Raw genomic sequence first — 9734 nt, 5'->3', positions numbered from 1 at the left:
CGTGATTTTATGTTGTATTCCCTTCTCTCCTTAACACACTATTGGGAAAATCAAAATTAAATAGAGGGGGGCAGAATGTGGGCTGCCACTTGGCTGTGGAATGGATAATGTGAAAAACAGGCATGTGCCAAGAAGTTGAGGGAAAGGGCTCATGACTGACACAAGGGACCAGCTAAGCAGCATTGTGCAAATCCAGCCTCTGCTGAGACCCATAGTAACAAGCTTTACTCTTAACTCGATTTTAGGGAGCAGGTTGTTCACATGCTCAAAATGCTGTGAGTGCACTTACACAGTGGGCTCACCTCACTCAAATTACATTCCTTCATTAACGTTCTGTGCTTCTTTGATAAGCTTAGGAGGAGCAATTTTCAGAATGTGAATAGGGAAGGTAAAAATCAGATGCAGCTCTACCACATATGATACCAAATCTGTCAAATAATGAATAAATGTAGTAGAAAATACCAACATCTTGCCCCAGACATTTGCAATAAATGATAAGTGTATTAGGAACAGGAGTAATTTTCTTCACAGAAGCACTCAACAGGCCTGTAACAAATTCAGTAACTCAGAATTGCTTGTATAATGTACTCATTCACTCACCCACAGTCATGCAAATGTTCTTGGAATGCAGATGTTAAGAGATGTTGTAATGTTCTGATAAAGCATAAGTAGAACCTTTTAAGTAGAGTGTGCCATGTATTATCTGGTCAAACCATTTACCATAAGGAAAGGACTCCCAACTTCTGACAACCTGTTTATTGAGCATTCATCTTGATTTTCTGGCACAAAACATGTGGTGGGGGCTGGTTTCGCCAACGCCTAAGTATGCCTCTGCATGCTGGCTGAGACCAGGTATGGAAGGATCTGTCAGCATCTCATTTTTCTAATCTTAAATTCAGTTCTCCATATTTGTGGGTTTTTTTTAAGTCCTCATGAAAATGTTTCAGTATTTTAGTGCGAAATTCTCCTAAAAACACACACCCACATCTGTACCTGCAGTTTTCACATTTTTGAAAGCAACTTAATATAAAGCATTTTTGTATTGTAATAAGAGTTAAAAGGGGTCCTTCTCCAGGAGGGAGCCTGGACTTCCGGCAGAGCACAATTGGAAGCCCTTACCAGCTAGTAAAATGACAGAGACCAGACCAGAATTCTAGTGAAAAGCAAGGTGGCTAGTTAAGCCTGATCTTTATTAAAAGCTGTTGTAACACGGTGCTCCCCACACACACAGGAGGGGGGACCCAAAACAAAGGTTCTGACATTTTAAATTTCCCACCCTGGAGTCCAAGACCACCCCCAGAAACATCTTACCTACATCACAGAAAAGGCGGTCTACAACAGAAATGTGAGTGCGTTTTTCATCTCCTGTCCGGCAAGTTATCTGATTGCATTATCTGGGTTTTGGCCACTCTTTTGTTATTATAACCACTTAACGTCACAGGCTCACACCCTGTTCATATCTTGAATGTGCCCTTAAGACAGGATCTGTGAGGAAAGAGACAATGGGGAGGTTTCCCATTTTGACCTTGCAGAGAAATATTTGAGATCAATTTGTTCAGGACCTAATCTGTGATTAAATAAATGAAAACAGATGGTTTGTTATTTAAGAGTAGTGTTCAAACCACAAAGAAATAGAGGGACGTCAACTAATACAGCAGGGATTCAAACTAGTTTACCAGAACAGAAAGAGACTGTAAGGAAAGACGAAAAGAAATACAAATGCAATTACTTTTCTGAGAACCTCTGATATAGAATATTTATATTACTGTTTGTATCCCCTCCCTTAAAAAAAAAAACTACTCAAGAGAAAAACTCATAGTGGGGGTACTCTGATATTTACCTCTGGAAAGAATTTTGCATGTTAGATTTGGAACTTGGCAACCTCTTAACTTTTGATGGTCCAGTACTTAACCCTTTTGTTGTTGTTTTTTAAGTAGCCCCTGGAGCAAAGGACACATAAGGGTGTCTTCCCTCATTGGTTCCAAGTTTTACATAAAGAAATTTGAATAAATTTCTCCCTGCAGGGCATAGCTTTGTCAACTCTTGGTTTAAACCTCCTTTTTCTTCTCTCTCTCTCTCTCTCTCTCTCTCTCTCTCCCTCTCCCTCTCTCCCTCTCCCTCTCTCTCTCTCTCTTTTAAGATGACATAGCCTCTATACATGTACAAAGTTCATGATTCAGCAAATCTATTATACCATTTTATACCAGGGAGCAAAAGTGAAGGAAGGTTGCACCACTGAGAGGAGGAAAGCAGTGGTTTAAAACAATGGCAGAAGTCTGACTAAAGGATGGAGGGAACTGGGAGGAAAACTGTGGTTTTAAACAATATCAGAGGTTTGAATAAAGTACTCAGCATCCTTTCTCTCACAGCTGAGAAATGGCAGCTGAAGAAATGAAAGAGAACAGCAAAAAGAGAAAGACAGTGAAGGAGGGGGAAAAACTGTTTCAAACACACCAGAAGTTTTAGCAAGCCTTTTTTTTTCAGTTGGAACTTGACAGTACTGAGTTCCGGCACCTCTTTAGCATTGCTGTCACTTAGAATTGTCCTTGAGATCATTATCTCAGCATTCCAATTCTGTTTGAAGATGGGCATCTATGACCATTTTCTATCTGATCTCTCACACTGCTTTTCAGTGTAAGAAAGAGAAAACTAACATCAGAAGCAGCCCTAAGGTGCATCACATCAAAGATGCTAGAGGACTGTTGTAAACTGATAAACTACTGGTACTCCACAAATCTGAAATCATTTGGTTTCAGATTCATGGGGTAGTTTATCAGCATGTTTTACAGCAGCTTTCTGAGAAGTGGGACAAGAGAGCAAACATTCTTATTTAAAATTCCTATTCAAAAAACCCTGATCTTTGCTTCCCTGCTCAGAAGTGTTCAAAGAAGCAGAGTGCCATTTATGCAAGCACGTATCTCTAGCGGTGCAGGAAATTATAGCAAACTGCATCTCCTAATTGTGGTTTGGAATTTTCTTTTGCTTGTTCTCAATAAATATCTAGGTCAGAAAGGAATGTGGCGACAATACAGTTATCTTATTAAGAGAATTTATGTTCCTCTCTATTGTTCTCCAATGCAATAAGAAATTCTGAATTTTGCTTGGAAATGTGTGTGTGTGTGTGTGTGTGGTGTATACAGCATCAACAAAAGGTTGAGAGGCAACAGGGAGCTTTAAATGGGTAATAAGATCCAAGAGGAGAAATCTCTTCAGCCAAAAACGTCATAGCAAACAGCCTGCCATCACACACACTGAGACACCAATTTAAAGCCACCACATCACAATATTTCAATCTGAGCATGTCGGAAATGATGCCTCCCTGGCACCTGCAGGGTTAATGCAAAATATTTCCCCCAGAAACATTTCTGCACAGTTAATTGGCTATGTCTTTTCCTTTCTTTTTTTAACTGTCCTCCATCAGATCACAAAGCTAGCATTTAGTTACCATGGTCACCTATTACCCTGGAAACCATTAGATATTTTCTATATTTTTAGAATTTCACAATTGGTTCCTTTCCCATAGGAGATGGATACAGTTAACAGCATTGCCCTCCCACCCTGTCCCAGGGAATCACATTGGGCAGTGGCATGGGGGGGGCACACACAATGACAGCACAGTTACAAGTGTAAGCAGCATTTGCAGGTAGGTTACAAGACAAACAAATCCTTGCAGGATGCCCTTCCCTGTAGAGACAGCATCCAAGAGGCTGATTGGATATTGCTGGAATGAAACATGTGGAATAATGGGAATGAAAAACTCTTTAAGTATGCTTAACTGGCGAGCCTTTCATTAAACAGCACTGGAAAGGCTTTTTGTAGCCAAAGGCGAAAACTAACTTCATTCTACGGTCCCTCCATGACTTTCAAACCCGTAATTTTACACATAAAGATACAGTCTTTACATAAAAGCTATTTCAGACTCTCAGCCTGCATCATTATACAAATCACTCTCATCTACTTCCAGGCTGTTGGGCACTTGAGCAAAGTTTTCTCAGGTGTGATACTTACTCCCTCTGGTGGACAAATAATAATAATCCCGAGTTTTCCTGCTTTATTTTTAGGTGAATGATAACAGTCAAATCACAACAGGCAGGTGATTAAGGTATAATAAACAGTATTTAAACCTTAATTCCTCAATGTCAGCATTAAGAATAATCATATATTCTAATTTAGGACTGTCCAATTTCCAGCCACTGGGGATTAATTGAATTTCAGAAGAGGCAGCATCTCTCTTATTTTGCTTCAGATTATTGCCCTATTGCTCAGGCTTTGCTCAGTGTGGTTTCAGCTCAGTTTTCAGACATCCATGATGGGAGAATACGTAACAAAGGACAGAACACTGTACAATTCTGGGCAGGATTCTCTTGTTTTAGAATGCTGCCTAAAATTGTAGAATGTTGTGTCCTTTGTCAATTTAATCAGAAACAAAACAAATCAAAACAAACCCCAAGACAACCATGTTGCCCCCCCCCCAAATGCCAATATCCACCGTTGGGTAATACTTTTATTAGGACCATCAAAATGTCACAAAATAGCACACAAGCCATGGGCGTAGCCAAGGGGGAGGGCGGAGGCACAGCTCCCCCCCATACCAAGTAAAACAATAGAAATACTCAGTGCTTTTTTCTTTAAAAAAATGTTTAGGGATACTCAAGAAAACCACCATTTTATAGTTCAAATGGGGGGGGGATACAGTAAATGGACAAAAGTACAAACATTCACAAAATGTTTAGGGGTATGCATCCCCCCAGGAAAAAAAGCACTGGAAATACTTAACTCACCAATCACATCAGTTCTCTCCCCCCCCCCCGAAAAAAGCAGTCCTGCTCCCCCCTAACAAAAATCCTGGCTATGCCCATGGACAGCTAAATACTGTGCGTTTTGCTGATATTATGAGACAGATATGGGTAAAAGGCAGGCCTTATGGTTTTTCCAAAATGGAGATTAGTCATTGGGTGAAACCTGATACCCGCAAGCACCTAGCAGGGACTAATTCCACCAGCCTGCAGTCTCCATCTTCAGACTTCAACAGCTAGCCCAATTTTGGGACTTTGGGGGGTGCCCCCTTATCTGCCTCCCAAACCTTTGCTTCATGTAACATCCAGCCTGACTGTTATAAGAATGTTAAGGTCATATATAAAAATAAATAAATGTTCATAACTGTATATATAAGCCACATGTCTGAAAGCCCACAGAAAAGGTCTTGAACAAATTGACCTCCAATATTTCTCTGCAAGTTCAAAGTGGGAAACCTCCCCAATGTCTCTTTCCTCACAAATCCTGTCTTAAGGGCATATTCAAGATATGAACAGGGTATGAGCCTGTGACCTGTGACCTAGAGTCGGGAATTAAGTAGTTATAATAACAAAAGAGTGGCCAAAACCCAGATAATGCAATCAGGTAACTTGCCAGATGGGATGTGGGTGATGCTGTGGGTTAAACCACAGAGCCTAGGGCTTGCTGATCAGAAGGTCGGAGGTTCGAATCCCCGCGACACCCCAGCTCCTGCCCACCTAGCAGTTCGAAAGCACGTAAAAATGCAAGTAGATAAATAGGTACCGCTTCCAGCGGGAAGGTAAATGGCGTTTCCGTGTGCTGCTCTGGTTCACCAGAAGCGGCTTAGTCATGTTGGCCACATGACCCGGAAGCTCCCTTGGCCAGTAATGCGAGATGAGCACCGCAACCCCAGAGTCGGACATGACTGAACCTAATGGTCAGGGGTCCCTTTACCTTCAACTTGCCAGACAGGAGATAAAGAACACACTCAGGATTTTGTTTTAGACCGCCCCTTCTGTGATGTATATATGATGTTTCGGGGGGTGGTCTGGAGTTTGAAGGTGGGCAATTTAAAAGTCTATATAAGGGCTAGCGTGCCTGTGCTCAAGGTCTCTCTCTTCCCCCCCCCCCCTGTTGCAACAGCTTTAATAAAGATCAGGCTTAGCCTACTAGCTGCCTTCCTTCTCAATATTCTCTGGTTGGCCTCTGTTACCGGTATTTTCTCCTACCGATAGAGAACTTAAAAAGAGGACTCTATATGGGCTCTTGGGTACCCCATAAGGGAAAAAGAGCAGTTTTTTTCCTTATAACTCTGACGAAACATTCTGGAGAACTTTAAGGATGCACACATTTTGCAACACTTCTTGTCAGTCCTAATAAAAGTCTTTGCAATGTGTGGAGCTTGGTCTTTTTAAAAACAAGTTTCTATACACCACCTAATTCTTATAGGCACTCAATAAATATTATTAGAGCTGCAATGTTTAGTCAGTTACTTGGTTATGTGATTAAAAAGAATTGGCAGACTACATTATGTCCCTGCTTAAATCAGCCAGCTGTTTAAAATAATTATTTAAATTCAAGTACTTGTAGAAATGGTTCTGGCCTGTTGAGTTCTCTGGGAAGGAGGGGTGTTCTCACTTCTATCCAATACTGTACTGAAGTGGAGGAAGGGGGGGCGGGACCTTGTCTAGTGAATAAGCTCTGGAATTGGCCTCCCCAGGAGTCCCACTTAATCTTCTTTACCTCTCAACTTCTCCAAGGGCTACAAAGAAAGCTTTTAAAATGGGTGCTTGATATTTAATTATTCTGTTTTGAGCGATGGAGGGTGCAATTCATAAATACACACTTACTCAGGAATAAGTCCCATCAAGCTCATTTGACCCTACCACAAAGTATACATGTATTTGATTGGGCTGTAATTCTGAAGGTTTTAGGTATTGCTGCCTTATTATTAATAATAATAATTAACAACAACAATAATTAATGTTTATTAAATTTGTTCATCGTTTTATCCTGTCCAAGGCAACTCAAAGTGACTTACAACCAAATTATGGACATTATGTATTTTTTTATATTTCATGTCATTACTTTTTATGCTGTTTTTGGTTGCAAGCTTTAAAAAAAGCTCATTTTTCTATGCAGTTGATCAATAGAGAGCCTCTTGTTCTGGTCCTGCAAAGTGAGTAACCTTGCCTTATATTATATAGCAACTTAACAATCTTCTGCGACGATGTCTGCTGCAATACATTTATGCAAAATCTAAAAACCAGTTCATGTTCTTTACAACTATTTTCTCATGTACATTTCTTCAGATTTAATACAGCAATTGACTAAAACTCATACTATCTTAAGTACTGTTATTATATTTCATTGGTGACAGAGTTAAACCTAAGGGTTAACAAAGGACTCCTTCAAAACACCAGCTCTCATGTTATAGAACTGGTTCTCCAAACCTTTAAAGCTAGTTCTAAAAGCTGTTATTTTCTTCTTTGCTAATAAAAGCTCTGCAATCTGTTGCCAGGAAACAATTGCTTATCTCACAGATGACACATTTTATATTAGTTGGGCAAGTTGGGACCAAGTGTCACAAAGGTGTAGCAAGTTTTCAAGTTCTCCAGCACTCTTCAACAGGCAAGGTGTTGCACAATGCAGGGAGCAGTGGAGGGGAACAGGAGTACAAAAATTAGACTGATGTTGTAGCTATGGGGTTAGTTTGTAGACTCAGTTCCAAGACAGGGATTGCAGACAGGTACCAGGTTACACACCTAGAATTCTGGAATAAATAAGCAATGGCTGCTTTCCCCGTGTGTGAGTAACTCTCAGGCTTGTAACCCTGATCAGTCCCAAGCCTTAAGCAAAGCACAAAGATTCCTGGGATAGGCAGAGGTTTTACCTTAAGCATCAGAGATGGACTGATCTGTATGGTTCATTTTCTATTCCCATATTCCTGTATTTGGTATTAGGGCAGTGTTATTCATCCTAAACTGTGAGTGCAGCTTTCCCCGGATTGAAGTGCAGAGTGTTTGAGGACAGGGACATTCACAGGGAAACCAAAATGCTTGTTTACAAAGTCATTGTACTACCAACCTTGCTGTACACTTGTGAAACATGGACCACTTATAAATGCCATCTCCAATTCCTTGAAAGATTCCATCAACAGTGTTTCTGAAAATTTCACACTTCACTTGGGAAGACAGGCGAACTAATGCCAGTGTACTGAAAGAAGCAAAGATCACCAGTGTCAAAGCAATGATTCTTCAACATCAACTTTGTTGGACTGGTCATGTTGTGCGGATGCCTGATTATCGTCTTCCAAAGCAACTACTCTATTCCGAACTTAAAAATAGAAAGCGTAATGTTGGTGGTTAAAAGGAGAGGTCTAAAGACCCTCTCAAGGCAAATCTTAAAAAATGTACCATAGTATAAACACTGACAACTGGGAAACACTGGCCTGCGATTGCTCCAATTGGAGAACAGCCTTTACCAAAGGTGTCATGGGCTTTGAAGACACTCGAACTCAGGACAAAAGGGAGAAATGTGCTAAGAGGAAGGCACGCTTGGCAAACCTTCATGATAATCAACTCCCGCCCAGAAACCTATGTCCCCGCTGTGGAAGGACGTGTGGATCCAGAATTGGCCTCCACAGTCACTTAGGGACTCACTGTTAAAACCGTGTTTATGGAAGACAATCTTACTTGGCTATGAGTGATCACCAAAGAAGATGATACATTCCATTTGGCACACATTACCGGTATGTTTTGCCTTCACAAAGCTTTTATATTTCCTCTCATCCAGGCTCTTGTTTTTACAAGGCCCTTTTTCATTTGAGTTAATCACCAGATCACTGAATGCAAAACATTGTTTTGCAGCATAATACCCAACTCCCTTGAGTTGATATGCTGACTTTTCTTCCTCCTCTCTCCAAAAATCTCCATGGCAGTTATCAAATAGTGGTTCAGGAGTTTGTATGCCCCCTGAAGAGGTTTTAGGAGTGCTACAGCACTAAGAATGAGCAAGTCACAGATTCAACTCAAGGGGTTGGTTTTGGCCTTTAAGGCCCTTCACAGCTTGGAACTAGAGTATCCGAAGGACCACCTCTCCCCACACCAGTGCAGACCCTTGGAGGGCCCTCTGGAGTATGGTGTCGTGGGTCCAGGAGAGATGGCCTTGTCAGTGGTGGTTGTGGAATATCCTCATCTAAGGGGCACCAAAGGTGCTTACTTTGGTATCAAGCAATAACCTTTTAATTTCCCCAGGATTTTAACACTTAGATTTAAGCTCCATTTCCCCTCTGTGCCTTCTGTTTTCATGCTTTATTAAGTTTATATTGTGGCTGATTTATGTTCTGAACATTTGAAGTTTTGTTCCATTAGTACATTCCACCTAGCACTTTAACTATATTGAAGTTCATGTAGTACTATGTTAACAATTTGCCTGACCTTGTGAGTTTTCACTAGCATTTTTATTTATAGACCTTATGAGTCATTTTTGCATGCTAAGGCAATGGCTTAGAAGTGACGTACAATAGAATAACAATCAAGTTCAATAGTCAAAGTATTTGAACAGCTAGAACATCTTGTCAGGACATTTCTTGACTGTTTTCATTCCAGGCACTAGCCTAGCATGGAAAAGCACTTTGACTGGGTCCCAACTCAGGGTTGCTATACAAGAGAAAATGATGGCAGTCATACACTACGGTGCTGCAGATCTTTTGCCTGTAGCAGCTGCAGAAACAGCAACATTCAGATGCTAGACTGAGAGGTGATGCTGAAGACTTGTAAACAGGGGTGTGTGTATTTGTAAAAAGCAATATGAAACATATGAAACACCTTTTGGGATATACTGTGTGCATGAGTGCTTTCTATGTGCACTATATGTGTGCAAGTGCACGTGCATAAGAAAGTTAAAGCACTTAGGCCACACCCACCACTGGCATGGAGCTTTTTGAAGCTTGGTCA

The sequence above is a fragment of the Lacerta agilis genome, chromosome 2, assembly GCF_009819535.1.
Source record: "Lacerta agilis isolate rLacAgi1 chromosome 2, rLacAgi1.pri, whole genome shotgun sequence".
NCBI lineage: Eukaryota > Metazoa > Chordata > Lepidosauria > Squamata > Lacertidae > Lacerta > Lacerta agilis.
Note: the sequence above shows the minus strand (reverse complement) of the source record.